Source organism: Silene latifolia, chromosome 8, assembly GCF_048544455.1.
Source record: "Silene latifolia isolate original U9 population chromosome 8, ASM4854445v1, whole genome shotgun sequence".
Taxonomy (NCBI): domain Eukaryota; kingdom Viridiplantae; phylum Streptophyta; class Magnoliopsida; order Caryophyllales; family Caryophyllaceae; genus Silene; species Silene latifolia.
Genome location: NC_133533.1, coordinates 58,942,909 through 58,959,738, shown reverse-complemented (window position 1 = coordinate 58,959,738; position 16,830 = coordinate 58,942,909).

Sequence of the window (16,830 nt, the reverse complement as noted above, 5' to 3'; positions counted from 1 at the left end):
CTTTTCAACCCACCTCTCCATCCTAACTCTTAAATTCCTACGTAAACCTTCGTGCATCCCCATTAATTCAACCAAATCACACATCTTTGTTTATTTTAAGTCGTTTTCTTATTGTTTTTTTTCGAAAAAAAAGTAAACCGGTTTTGCTTTTTTAGGACCCGAAACCGAACCGGATTTCCCCCAAAAAAACCGGTTCGGGCACCGAACCGGAAAAAAACCGAATTATCGGGTTTCTTAATTCGATTATCGGTTCGGTTTCGGTTTAAAAATTCGGTTCGGTTTATTTTGCTCAGCCCTACCTCCGACACCCATTATTCTTCTCATCACCATTGTTGTCCCTTTCTCCTCTCTAGCGAACCACATTCTCCTTTTTCGTCCCTTGTTTTCATTCGTTTCCAACGGTGTACAACCACCTCACCGCAGCTAGCGTCATCGTGACCCTCGCCGTAAGTGACCCTCACGGCCTCACCCACCGCCAATATATAGTGGGTGTGTGCTTCTGAAACCTTAAGCCCCATATTAATTTGGGGAGAATTTTCAATTAGAGTTCATAAATTAATTATAGGGGAAAGATGTCAATTTGGGCTTTCTTTAAGTATGTTGTAATTTCGACAAATTTGAAGCGGATTTTTGGGTTGAATTTATGATTTAAGTTCATAGAATTTGGATTTCTCTTTGCATATATTCAATGTCGAATTTGTGTATAATTTGGACTTTTGGACGAAATTGTGATTGGTGGATTGGATGGTAATGGTGGCTCAGTTGATGAAAGAGGAGGGTGAAGTGTGGTTTTGTGAGGGGAAATGCACTAAAGTGGAGGGACAGGGGGCGTGATGTGTGCGTTGACTTGACGGTTTCTTCTCCTTTGACTTAGACTGGGATGACGATTTTGTGTCCGGCCGGTTGTCGCCGATATCGCTCGGCGGAAGTGTGCTAAGTATGAGGATTTGTGCGCGATAGCGGTTATGGTTTCCTTTCTTTCTCTTTCTTTCACTTGGGAGCCGAGTTCGGATGTTGTTGCCTTGCTCAAGCGGATCCATAAATTCTCGGTATCTCGGATGCGGGGCTCGGGTGGTCGCTTACATTTTTACTAGACTTAGCTTTGCTATTGCTAAAGTGTGGGAGCCCGTAGTTGTCTCTCGGCTCCCCACTAATTTCATGTAAACTTTTATTTTTCTTTTAATGAAAGTCAACGCATCCTTTTATAATAATTAAAAAAAATAATAATAAAAATAATAATAATAATAATAATAATAATAATAATAATAATAATAATAATAATAATAATAATAATAATAATAATAATAATAATAAACGCTTGTTTTTAAGGTGGTCACGATTTAACGGAAAATGGTTATTATTTAACATAAAATGATCATTTTGTCTATCACACAATAATTACTAAAAGGTAATAGTTTGGATTATGGAGGAGTCGGGGCGTATTAGGTGCCGATCATAAGGCTGATGAGGTGTGGGGGTGGTGCGGCGGGAATGGCATGTATGTTGGTTTGTGAATTGGATGGTGTTGGTTTTGAGGGTGTCACGGTATTGGTTGGTTAGTCTTTATTAGTTTTTTTAAATTTAAAGCCTACCTTATTAGCTTTTCCCCCGAGAGATACGCGCCCAAGACGGTAGCCGACACTCTCTTTTAACGCACCAAAGTCCCCGTGCAATAATCACATACTGCTCATGTATGGAGTCAAACTCGGGACCTCGCAATTCATGTCATTGCATGGTTTGAGGGTTACCCGCGCTCCACTACATTCACAACACTTGATTTACCTTATCGCTTTTTATCGATATATAAGATCAAAAAAATCTCAGTTTGTTGGTGATTTAAGTTAATCACGATATCATTTGAATGCAATCGGGATTTGGCAAAAAATTGTAGCAAGTTCGACCGTTATAATATGGGTTAGGGAGTGTGGAGTACACGCTCATATCAACGAGTTTTAATTTGCAATTTTAAATAATAAGTTACAATGCAAATTAGTCGATGTTATCGTAGCTCGAAAAATGGAAAATAGGCTAACCCCGATAGGGGTTGCTAGCCCCGATCGGGGTTGATGGTGCATAGCCAAGTTTCAACAAATTTTATACACGTAAATTGGGAAAGCTACGTCCCCGATCGGGGACACTAACCCCGATCAGGGTGCGTGATGCTTATCGGGTTCTATGAACCGTGTTGCATTGTTTCATACTTGTCTTTATGTTCCGTTTGGATGATAACTACCTTTCGTTTTCTCGTTTACATTGCATGAGTATATATATATATATATATATATATATATATATATATATATATATATATATATATATATAGAGAGAGAGAGAGAGAGAGAGAGAGAGAGAGAGAGAGAGAGAGAGAGAGAGAGAGAGAGAGAGAGAGAGAGAGAGAGAGAGAGAGAGAAGGGTTCTTATAAGGTCCTTACATCTTATGAGTCCCTAAGTCCTTATAAGAACCTTAGGATGGAAGGGATGGAGGGATGAGATTACGGGGGTGTTTGGCCAAGCTTTCTAAGTGCTTTTCTAATTGTAAAAGTAGAAGTTGAGCCAAACACTATAATTTAGGAGATAAAAACTACTTTTGAAAAGTCGGTTAATAAAAAGCAACTAGAAATAGAAGCACCAAATTGATGATTCTGCTTCTACTTCTCCCAAAAACTCTTAGTATTATGGAAACTAAAAAAAAACTAAAAAGCAGTATTAGGCCAAACACATAAATTTGTTAAGAAACTACTTTTACAAAATTTAGGCCAAACAATCACAATTTTTTCAAAAAGTAGTTTATGAAAAAACTCATTCTAGAAAGTAAAAGTTATTTCACATAAACTAGGCCAAACATCATCTACATCTCATTCAAGGGTCACAAATGAGCTTCCCTAATCTCCCTCCCTATATCTGTATAACTCCTCCTAATTTTGTATAACTCTTCCACCATTCTAATCTCCCAACTCATTTCCTCATTCACTCATCCTCTCTCACTTCTCTCATTCACTCTTTCTCTCTCATTTTCCTCCCACCCTCTCTAAACAAAAAAAAAAAACCAAACTGAAAAAAAAAAAAAAAAAAAACCAAGAAAAACAACCTCTCCCTCATCACCCACGGCTCACCAACCAAACCACCCACCACATCTCCTAGCCCGGCTTCAACCACCGCACGCCGATACCACCACTGACGACCTCCACCACACCACACGCTCTCTACCACCACACCACACCACACCAACAATAAAAAAATTACCACCAAAAACCACCACGACCTCCTTCTGCCGCCTCCCTCTTTCTCCTTCTCTCGGATCTGCAAGCCCCCAGCCCACCACCATTTCCGACCTCACAACCTCCTGCCACCGACCTTACAACCTCCAACCAGCGCCGAAAAAAAATTCAGATCTGGGTATGGTGGGTTTTTTCGACACCACCCTTTTCTCCCTGATTCACGACCTCCGCCGCAACTCACCACCACTCCACTCCCTTTTTTGCGGGTTTTCGATTTCGTTTCTTGCTGGGTTTCGATGGTTTTTGCTGTTTTGTCAATTTTTTTTTTTCATGTTTTTGCTTTTTTGTCTTTTCATGTTTTTGTCTTTTGTCTTTTCATGTGTTGTCTTTTTTTTACTGTGTTTTGTCAATGTTTTTGTCTTTTGTCAATTCTATGGTTTTTGTTGTGTTGTCTTTTTATTTTTTATTTAAAGATTTGTTTATTGAGTATAATTTCACTCCCTCCGTACTTTATTTATTATTGTATTTTACGACTAAAGTTATACATTTTATGACTAAAGTTATACCCTTGAAACATTAAAGTTACACTATTTACGACTAAAATTTGACCCTCGAAACATTAAAGTTACAATTTTTATGACTAAAGTTATACATATTGTCTATTAAAGTTATACATTGCGTGCATTAAAGTTATACACACGATATATAATTTTTTTGAGAATTTGGTTACACTATTAATTTTTTTTGAGAATTTGGTTTGTGGTTGTATTTTACGACTAAAGTTATACATTTTATGACTAAAGTTATACCCTTGAAACATTAAAGTTACACTATTTACGACTAAAATTTGACCCTCGAAACATTAAAGTTACAATTTTTATGACTAAAGTTATACATATTGTCTATTAAAGTTATACATTGCGTGGATTAAAGTTATACACACGATATATAAATTTTTCATTGTTAATTTTTTTTGACGAATCAAGATTTGGTTATTTATTTATTTTTTTGTTATTGTTATTTGGTTTTATTTTTATATTTGGTATTTTTGTTAGATTTACGAGTTTTTTTGTTAGATTAGCGGGTTTTTGTTATTATGGGTTTTTTTGGTTTTTGTTATTATGGGGTTTTTTTTGTTATTGTTATTTGGTTATTTTTTTATTATTAGTTTTCAGATCTAGTTTTCTTCTTCTCAACTTTCATCACTTTTTTTATTTTGAATTTTCAAAACTATATGTAAATATAACTAAAGTTATACTATCTGCTACTAAAGTTACACTATTTACGACTAAATTTATACACTTCAAACATTAAAGTTACAGACTATATGACGAAAGTAACTTTAATCTCATCTTCTTATTGTGTTGGTTTCAAATCTGAATTTATATTCCTAAAGTTATACAATTTTGAACTAAAGTTATACAAATTTGGACTAAAGTTATACAAAAAATGACTTAAGTTATACAATGCAACTTCACTGACAAATTTGTGTAAGTTATACAATTTTGGACTAAAATTATACAAATTTGTACTAAAGTTATACAAAAAATGACTGAAGTTATACTATTATGCACTAAAGTTATACAATTTTTGACTAAAGTTACACAAATTTAGACTAAAGTTATACTATTATGGACTAAAGTTATACAATTTTGGACTAAAGTTATACAAATTTGGACTAAAGTTATACAAAAATGACCGTTATACTATTATGGACTAAAGTTATACAAAAATGGACTAAAGTTATACAAATATGGAGTAAAGTTATACATAAATCGGACTAAAGTTATACAAAAATTGACTAAAGTTATACAAATATGGACTAAAGTTATACAAATAATGACTAAAGTTATACAAAAATTGACTAAAGTTATACAAAAATTGACTAAACTTTAGTCCTTATTTGTATAACTTTAGGTCATTTTTGTATAACTTTAGTCCATTTTTGTATAACTTTAGTCAAATTTTGTATAACTTTAGTCCATATTTGTATAACTTTAGTCAATTTTTGTATAACTTTAGTCAATTTTTGTATAACTTTAGTCCTTATTTGTATAATTTCAGGCCATTTTTGTATAACTTTAGTCAATTTTTGTATAACTTTAGTCCTTATTTGTATAACTTTAGTCCATATTTGTATAACTTTAGTCCTTATTTGTATAACTTTAGTCCATATTTGTAAAACTTTAGTCAATTTTTGTATAACTTTAGTCCTTATTTGTATAACTTTAGTCAATTTTTGTATAGCTTTAGACCATTTTTGTATAACTTTAGTCCTTATTTGTATAACTTTAGTCAATTTATATCATTTTGATATAAAAAATTTAACAACAAATTTTATGAAAAATATTTTAGTAGATCTTAGATGAAATAAAATATATCACCAAAAAAAACGATATTTAAAAACCGAATTTTTTAAAAAAAAAAAACGTATAACAAGAAGAGATTGAAAAGAATAAATAACAACAAAAACTAACAAAAATTAACAAATAGAATAAACCGACCACAAACAACAAATTTAACACAAAATCTGAAAAAAAAAAAAAAAAAAGTGACGAAAAAAACCGAGACACAAAATCTGGAAAAAAAAAAAAAAAACGAGTTTGTATAATTTACCGACGGCGGTGGTGGAAGTAGAGGTGTGGGCGGTGGGTGGTGTCGGGTGGGATAGTGGTGGGTGGTGGTGAATGAAGAAGAGAGAAATGAATGATTTATTTGGATTTTTTGGGTTTTTTTTTTTATTTATTTGGATTTTTTGGGTTTTTTTTATTTATTTGGATTTTTTGGGTTTTTTATTTATTTGGATTTTTTGGGTTTTTTTTATTGAGGTTTTGAGAGAAGAGAAGAGTGAAATGTGTGAGATGAGAGAGAAATGGGTGGGTAGAAAACAAATATATAGTAAATTAGTGGTTAATTAGGGTGGATTAATAAAGTGTGTTAATTAGCTTCTATAATGACTTTGGGTGGGTTCATCTCATCCCTCCATCTCCCTCCATCCAATGGCTCATAATAGAACTTATGGACTCAATATATATCATGGCCTTACATGATCTCTTCTCTCTCCACACACACACACACACACACACACACACACACACACACACACACACACACACACACACACACACACACACACACACACACACACACACACACACACACACACACACACAAAGGATGCAAGACGAAAGGTTAGAAAAATAATAAAACAAACTTTACTATTCAGATTTTTGCATAACAAACAAAATAAAAACTTCATAAGTTTTCTCTTGTTTTTTTGTCTTAGAACAAGAGGGGAATTTGATGCATTATCCTACGAAAGATTTCTTGTAACCCAAAGGCGTAATAGGGTAGAAATACTTTCTAAGGAAAATGATATATTTCGTGATCATCAAGTTATCCAAGTTCGATTTGTCAAACACCCTATACAATTATACAACATTCTTAGAAAGTATTTACTGATTTTGACAATGTCGAATGTTAAGGAAATGACATCCAAATTTGGAAAACTTGAGAAATTTGAAGGGGTTGATTTTAGGAGATGGCAAAAGAAAATGCATTTCCTACTCACCACCCTCAAGGTTGTGTATGTCGTAAGTACCCCAATGCCGGAGCATCGAGATGATGAAACAATGGAGGAAGCCCGCAATCGTCTCAAGTGGGAAAATGATGATTACATTTGTCGGGGACACATTCTAAATGGTATGTCTGATTCTTTACTTGATGTCTATCAAAATTATGAGTCGGCAAAAGAACTTTGGAATGAATTAGAGTCTAAATACATGGCCGAAGATGCTTCTAGTAAGAAGTTTCTTGTAGGCAATTTCATGAACTATAAGATGACGGACTCAAGGCCGGTAATGGAGCAATATAATGAATTGCTCCGGATATTTGGACAATTTGCCCAACACAAGATGGAAATGGATGAGTCCATTTCGGTGTAAAGTATAATTGACAGATTGCCTCCTTCTTGGAAGGATTTCAAGCATATGCTCAAGCATAAGAAAGAGGAGTTGTCTATTGTACAACTAGGGGAGCACTTGCGCATAGAGGAGTCTCTTAGAGCGCAAGAGGGTACTAAGGGCAAGAGCAAGGAAACTATGGAACAATCTTCAATCAATATGATGGAAGTAGGTGAAAGTTCTAAGGGATTCAAAGGGAAAAAACGCCCCATGTCTAACACTAATGATGACACTAACAAGAAACCCAAGGGTGCTTGTTGGATATGTGGTAAGACCGGCCATTTTAAAAATGATTGTTGGTTGAAGAATAACAAGAAGGGTTCTAATTATAAGAACAAATCCGGGCAAGTGTCTAAGGACAAAGGTCCTCCTACTCATCAAGGTCAAAATTTTGACAATGGTATTAAGCAAATTGTAAATTATATACCAATAATTTCTGAGGCATTCTATGTGTAGGATGATGAGATTGCATGGTGGATTGATTCGGGTGCTACAAAGCATGTGTGCAAGGATCGTAGATGGTTCAAGACTTATGAACTGGTTAATGACGGTTCAATTGTTTATATGGGCAACGAATCAACAACTCCAATACTTGGTCGTGGTGTAGTAGTGTTAATATTTAGTTCCGGGAAATCTATTCATCTTTATGATGTTCTTCATGACTTCATGTACCCGGAATAAGGAAAACCTTAGTTTCCAGAGGTATCTTGTCAAAGTATGGCTATAGGCAAGTGTTTGAGTCGGATAAATATGTAATAAGTAAATGTGGTACATTTGTAGGATTTGGATATTTATGTAATGGAATGTTTATGTTAAATATTATGAATAAAATGCATGATGTTGCTTCTAATTTCATGGTTAGTCATAATGAAAATGTTCCATATCTTTGGCATGCTAGACATGGACATGTTCACTTTAAAAGGATGATTAATATGTCTAAACTTGGTTTAATTTCACCTTTTGATTCTAATGTTCAAAAGTGTAAAACTTGCATGATGAATAAAATTACAAGACAGCCTTTTAAGACTATTCATAGTTGTTCACTTGTCTTGGATTTAATTCATAGTGATTTGTGTGACTTTAAGTCTTCACCATCTTTAGGGAATAAAAACTATGTTGTAACTTTCATAGATGATTATTCCAGATTTTGTTATATATATATATCTTTTGTCAACTAAAGATGAGGCCCTTGAAAAGTTTAAAATATTTAAAAGTGAGGTAGAATTACAACAATCTATTATGATTAAAAGATTGTGCAACGATCGAGGTGAAGAGTATTATGATCCTATGTTATTTAATTCATGTGGCATTGTGCATGAGGTTACTCCACCGTATACACCACAACTAAATGGTGTAGCGGAGAGGAAAAATCGTATTCTAAAGGAGATGGTTAATTCTATGTTATCCTACTCGGGCTTGAGTGATGGTTTTTGGGATGAAGCTATGTTAACGGCTTGTTATTTATTAAATAGAGTTCCTAACCATTACGCCAAATAAGACATTCATTATTAGACAAATAATGCAATTACCGTTATTAAATAGAAACACGGAACCGTTATTGCAACGACTGTTGTTAAATATATACCACAGTTGTATGACCATTATATAACATCAATAACGGATCTATAATACCGTTATCACTACTCAATAACCGTTATAAAACTGTTGTTAATTATGTTTATGGCAACGCGTATAAATTTAAGAAACCGTTATTAGATATTAATAACGGTTTCAAACCCGTTGTCCTAGTTTACTATTGAAAACGGTTTAGTGGTTCCAAAACCGTTGTTAAATATTATCTATGATAACGGTTCATTTCGTTATCTTATTTAATTAAATGTCAATATTTAACAACGGTTTTATTGCGTGATAAACCTGTGACACCTCCATACTCAAAGTGCCTTACCAGGACCACTAAGGTATAAAGATGTCACCATCTCGGTTTCCCGAGGCAATGATAATCATAAGACAATAACGAAACAACATTTAAAAAGTATAAGTTTAGTGAATAAATACAATCCAAAACCAACTGCCCAAAATAAGGGTTACATGTTCTCAAAACAACTGTCTAATCAACTAAATGAAATGTCTGACAAACTACTCAAGCTACAGCGGAAGACTCTATCATCTGAAGGTGACACATCCCAGCTATCCCATGTATCTCGACTCATACCTGCTCAACAACTGCTCACCATCCCCGAATGGATCACCACAGTTTTAAAACAATAAACGGGTCGAGACTAATCACACAATTTATATAACTCAACAATACAACAAACAACACAAATCGGTCGTCACGGACATACTCCGAACTCCATCACCAACTCCACAATATTGACTACACACTAAAGTGTGTAGCCCCCGTAGTACCCATCGCAACAGTTACTCCTCGCCGCCGATGGGGGACCGCAGGCCGTTCCCACCTAAGCCCCGCTCATCTCCGTCGAGCGATAAACCCAAATCCATTAATGTGCACATCCCTTCTGTGGTGGGTTCCACAGAAGGCGAATAATGGGCGTGAAGCCACTCCCGCAAGTGACTCCACTCAGCCAGGGACGCACCCCGAAGAACACAGACAGATACAATCAACCACAACTACTATCAACAATCAAAACCAACAACCGTCACAATACACGTATGATAATATTTAACAATCACAAAGCACAACCAACACATCATGTGACTAATACTGAGTACGGAAACCCTACCTCGAATGCAATACAATCAGACGGTCTCAACAGCTATTATCAAAAGGCCTCCTCTACGAATCCTCCTCCTAACATATGATCATACAATTACTAACAATCATAAAAGACAACAAAACCCTCAAACCCCCAAATTAGGGTTTAAACAACCTTAACAAGATACCATAAAATCAGTACGTAGATCTTACCCTCGACGCAAGGATCACATGAATGTAAAGAATGATGAATTCCGACCTCCCAAGCTCCGGGATTTGTCAATAATGTGAAAGATGTGAAGTACGTAGGTTGCAATCTATTTTCAAAGTAATTAAGTTTGTAAAAAGTGTATTATGAAAGTGATGGGAAGCTTTAAATACTAATTCGCATTATTAACAAAACCCGACAAAACATTACCCGTAAACCGGGCTACTCGATCGAGTAACTGACGTACTCGATCGAGTAACTGACGTACTCGATCGAGTGCCGCCTACTCGATCGAGTACCCTACAGGTCAGAAACTGTTTTAAACTGCAAAACACCCTTACTCGACAGAGTAAGGCCCACTCGATAGAGTACCCAAAGACTCATAAGACCGTAGTATTACAGTCTTCCCTCCTTAAAAAGAACTTCGTCCCCGAAGTTCAACCCACAACAAAACAAAACACACTACCACACTCCTGACACAACAACCAACATAAAATCCAACATAAAAACATGCTACCAACCAAACTCAACCCGACTCAACCACTACAAGACATACCGACACAACACAAAAAGGGTGTAAAAACTCTTAAAAACTCTTTGCGATCATCTCCTACCCCCCTAAAAGAAATAAGGTTACGTCCCCGTAACCATACATACCTGATCAAAAAGGAAAGGGTAACGCTCTCTCATGGCCTCCTCTGCCTCCCACGTAGCTTCCTCGACCACATGATTAAACCAAAGGATCTTAAGCAAAACTGTCTCAGCACTCCTAGTCTTCCTAACCTTCCGGTCAAGAATCTGCTTAGGCACCTCAAGATAAGACAAGGACTCATCTAGCTATATGGTCTCTGCCTCTAACACATGTGATGGATCACTCACATACTTGCGCAACTGGGACACATGAAACACATTATGCACTCTCTCCAACGCAGCTGGTAAAGCCAAACGATAAGCAACCTCTCCAACCCGGTCTAAGATCTCATAAGATCCTATGAACGTTTGACTCAACTTGCCTTTTTTCCCAAATCTCATAACCCCACGCATAGGAGACACTTTCAGAAGAACCTTGTCTCCAACCTGAAACTCTATATCCCGGCGATGTAGATCTGCATAACTCTTTTGCCTATCCTGAGCCGCTCTCATCCTTTCCCTGATCATCTTAATCTGCTCAACCATCTCATGTACCATCTCTGGTCCTAGAACCACTGCCTCAGCACTGTCGTCCAAACAAATCGGACTCCTACATCTCCTCCCATATAAGGCCTCAAACGGTGCCATGCCAATACTAGTGTGATAGCTGTTGTTGTAAGAAAACTCTATCAAATCTAACCTCTGTTCCCAGCTACCACCAAAGTCCATCACACAAGCTCGTAACATATCCTCAAGAGTCTTGATCGTTCTCTCTATCTGACCATCTGTCGCAGGATGAATGCTGTACTCATCTTCAAAGTTGTTTCCAAAGATTCCTGCAACTCTTTCCAAAACCTTGAGATAAATCTCGCATCTCTGTCAGATACTATGTCCTTAGGGACCCCATGCGACTTTAGCACATTCTTCCGATAAGCCATAGCTAATTGTGCCTTAGTCCATGTATCTTTCATTGGCACAAAATGAGCTGACTTGGTCAATCGATCCACTATTACCCATATCATGTTGTTACCCTGTTGACTCTTCGGCAAACCCACGATAAAATCCATAGAAATGGATTCCCACTTCCACTCAGGTACCTCTAAAGACTGAATCTTACCTTGTGGTCGTCGCTGTTCCCTTTTAACTCTCTGGCATGTCAATCAACGGGCCACAAACTCAGCTGTCTCTTTCTTTATCCCAGGCCACCAAAACGTGTTCATTAAAGCCTTGTATAGCTTGTCACCACCTAGATGTACTGAATATGGTGTACAATGTGCCTCTATCATGATTGTCTTTTTGAGCTCCTCATCATTAGGGACACACCACCTCCCATCGAACCTCAAACTACCATCTGAATGAATAGAGAATCTAGACACTGTCCCTTTCTCTACTCTAGCTCTCCACTCTACCATCTTAGGATCCAACGCCTGTTTACCTCGAATATCATCATAAAGATCAGGCTGCACTGACAAATCTCCCATGACATTGTAAGAAATCATATTTTAAATATCACATATTTTAGTTTAAAGTTTTAGTCATAAAAACTTAAAGATCTTATGCATGCAAAACATATAAATAAGTGTAGAGGAAAACCGGTTCCTTACATTGAATATTTCGGTTTATGGGCACAAGTAAGGTCTCCTACCTTCACTTATTCTTGAGCTATGAAGAGTAATAGGATGATCCTCCAAAGACTTCAAGTATAGAAGTCACTCCTCTTGATTGCACCCAAGATTATCCCTTATCTCTACTAAATAATATGTGCTAGATATTTGTTTAGTAGTTTACCTTAAAATTGATTACTAATACTCATATATTACACTAATAATATTAGTAATGTGATTGAACAATTTGAATCAAGATTTCTCAAGTTTTAGAGAAAAGATGAAGGAGTAGAGAGAAAGATGCATGTAAAAATGAATGAACATGCATGTGTTGAATGAGTAGAGAATAAAAATTTCTCTAATGACCAAGAGGGGCACGGTTATGGGGAGGTGGAGGACCAATATATGGTTCTTCTCTTTTTACTTTTGTTCTTATCTAAACCTTAGGCATATAAGGCTAGGTAAGTAGTGTAATGATGGTGTTATTTTAGCTTATTAAAATAAACTACCACCATCCACCAAACCCTCTTTATTTCGGTCCATATTCATAAAATGGACTACCATTTTATTTTGTCAATTTGTCATTTGTCACACAATATGTCACATGTAGTATGCTACATGTTATTAATTAATTTTAATGCATATTTATCACATAAATATCATTTTATAAATTAATTAAATTACATTCAACAAATTGACTAGTGATACTTGATCACATAAATAAAATGGTTCATTTAATTATAATTCACAACATCTTGTAATTATAATTAACCATTCATTCTTATCTCTATCGTTTTTCAAACAATAAGCAATTTTAGTAATAAAGCATTTTTATTACTAAAATAAATCTTATTTAATCCCATTACAATAAGATATCAATATTCTCTCTCTCAAATTGAATTGTTCAATTTTAAGGAATTGATTAACTTGTATCGTCATATAATTAATCAATTTTACAGATTAGGGCATCATCCTTTAGGTGTGACCTTAAGGGATCAACTGACCACCACCGTCCCACGACAGTAACGTCAAACTCTAGCAAGCCAATCGTTACCGATTAATGTTGATCAGTTGACTATATAATGAGTCATCCCTTACGTATTCTTAAAAATGAGATTTAAACATGTGATCATCATGATCGACAATTGTGATCGCATTATTGTCGGGGACACTCCAACAATCTCCCACTTGTCCTCGACAAGTGTGCGTCACCAATTCTCTTGTTCTATTACTATCTCCCACTCAATGCAAGGTGTCTTTCAGGTCGTACTTGCAAGTGATCATATCAAGAGTGGTTTCCTCGATCTGGAGAATAACTGATTTGACCGGAATTATCTACCATAGATACCTTCCGAGCGTGGCCACGTATTTCCAGTTCATTACTCCTCGAGTGGCTCTGATATATTGTTTTAACCCTGACAAAGGGGTGGACAATTCCTATCGCACTATTCCCTTCGACTAGCCACAACCATTATAACCCAAAATATGCCCATTTGACCCCATTTACGAAGGTCGTAGTAACAAAAATCAAAGCTAATCTGAAACTGTGCCATCTTAGGCGAACAGTCTTTAGTCAGAAGAATCGACTCATTAGAATACTATAGTAGCTCTCGCCACGACCAGGCTATATAAATTTGCCAGAACTCTATAAGCGGTCATTGCCCGACAAAGCGTTTCTAACAGTCTGCCTATGTGATCGACTAGTCATCTCACATGACTGTATGGCACTGAACTTGCCATCAATCGCATCACACTCTAGTCACTTCGAGACGTCACCTCATACAAGTGACTATGGGCAAATACTATGTTAATCCGGGTTCACTTTAACGGGGTTCAATATCGTCATACAACCCGTTTGGATGTAACAAAGTATAATAAAAGAGTTTTAAAGTAAAACTCGAACGACAAATGCGATTATCACATATGAATAGTCATTGCCTGATTATTATTTCATATTCTATAATCTAATTTGATCTTATATGTAGTTGTTCATCTCAATCCAATTGAAATGACATGACTCATCATGTTAAGCCTATGAATAGGCATTGTAAGTAGGTCTTAGCAATTCCCTGCTCAACCTTGCTACATACTTGTTTTCCTTTCGTAATGTATACATTTGCATTACAAAACTTTCCGAGTACGTGTCTAGATCCAATCTAGACATAGGCTTTCTTGCCTTAAAATAGCTCCCACTTTGTTTTCACGATTAATGTGGGGACTCATTCCTCTTGCACATCCCATGATTGCAAGTGTACTCAATTTCCGTTGTAAATATTTCTCATTGTTCTTTATTGCCTAGAACGATTCTAGAAAATCAATTTCTTAAATAACATAGCCACAATGGTATCTTAACCATCCTGATGTGTTTTGATTATGGTTTTGTCGGAAACCATGCGCAATCTCAATTGTCAATTGTCATTTGTGTAACACCCTTACACAAAATTGCATCAAAAACACTTTGTTTTACATCCTTAATGCTTCTGCAAGCACTTAAGGGTAATCTTTATGGCTTACTTGGTAACTATTACTTAAATTCGATTTTAAACAATTCATCATACTCAAAGTATATGAAGTGTTATACATTATTTCCTATTTAATTGATTCGGCAGCGGAAGCAAATGGAATCAATCAAATATGTTCAATCTTGATTGAACTAGTCATGAATCTTATCAACATAAGACTTCTTATTTGACGCTAATATCATGTGGATTTATCTCCATAAATCTGGATATTAAAGATGTATTATATTTCTCCAAGTCTTAAATCATTCGCAATGATCAATGTGTCATCCACATATAAGACTACTAAAAATTTCCGTAACTCCCACTAAACTTCATGTATAAACACAACTTCTCGAATTATCGGGAAAATTTTTATACCATGATCAAATCATTGATTCCAACTCATTTATGTTCTACTCAAGACCATCTCTTAAGTTGCACATTATCTTAGGATTGCAAAAACTCATAACATGTATCGAATACATTTCTTCTTTGAAGAAGTGAGTTTTTGGATTCACTCGCTATATATCTCATCATAATGAAATACAATCCTTAGACTTAAGCTTCTCAACTAGTGCAAAATTCTTTGCTACCAATCAAGCTTTGAAATCTCTCTTTATTAGTGCAAAACCCTTTGTCACTAATCAAGTCTTTTATTTCGGATTTTCATGGCTCTAAGCCTTGTATTGAGTTGTGACTTAAACATTCTCATGTAAGTCATATGTTCATTACTTTCCAGAAGTAATTAACTTGAATCAAACAATTTCTTTGTTAAGTTGTAAGCTCTTTACTTTCTTAAAAGTAACATGAATTCATCATCTTCAACAAGTGATGACTTTAACCTCCTAGGTTTTGAAGAAACAACGTCTTACACAAAACGTACAAAACGTCTCATGTAGCCAAGAAAGACCAGTTTCTTGCGACATACAATTCTTTTGTGGCTCTTGAATAATTTTTCCCACTCTGTCTTCGAGAAATAAACTTGTATTCTAGAAAGGCAACTTCACGAGCCGCAAACCCGTTGTACTCGTGATTATAGTAAGGATTTGTTTCTTTTGAAAACTTACAAACATGGTACCCTACCATTTCATATCTCATATGATTCGTTTTAGATTTAGTGGAAAAATAATTTAGACAAAATGATAAAATCCCCAAAAGGATCAAGTAACTCAAAGTAACTTGATTGAAGTCCAAACCATATCGAATAGCATTTGATTTCTTTATCCAACCACACATTAACCCATAATGCGTGCTAAGAGAGATTAATTTGTGATACTGTATCACATTTCCTTTGGCTTATATCAAAGTCTTCACTTTGATAATCCCATCAAGACTTATTCGTGATTCATGGAACTCTTTGAACTCCTTCAAAGATTTCTCTTTTTACCTTATTAAGTAAACATATTGGTGTCAACTTAAATTGATGGTAAAAGAAAATGATCAACCTATTATGTATCAATGATTTACAACCTCGATCTCCTTTTCAACCAAAAAACACGAGATATCTTGCCTTGAATACAAGATACGCATATACCATTAACAATCTAATGGTTTCAAGAGTACTCGATAACTCTTTACGTTCATCATTTGAGAATTTAAGGTTTAATCTTGGGTTACCAATTTGAGTCTTGCATCATCTGCATGATATATCATTCTAGTTTGGTTTAGAATATAATCACCTTGATAATGGGCTAGCCATACATCAAATCGTGGTGTATAGGGTCACAAAAGTGAAACCTCTTTTGTATCTTAACAAAATTATATTCTTATCTAGAGTTTATTCACTTAATAGTCATAATTAAAGTATATATAAACCCAAAACTAGATTGAGTACACAATGACTCTATCTCTCGACATCATTGTTGCTAGTCGTCATATTCTAATCATCTTATGTATCGAATATAATGATGAAAACCTCCACTGTTTCTAATATTGACGAAGTAGTACTAGCAAAATTTATGTCAATCAAATAAACATTTAAAGAAGAAGGTCCCATTAGATGTCCCACAACTAACTTGTTGATTCTT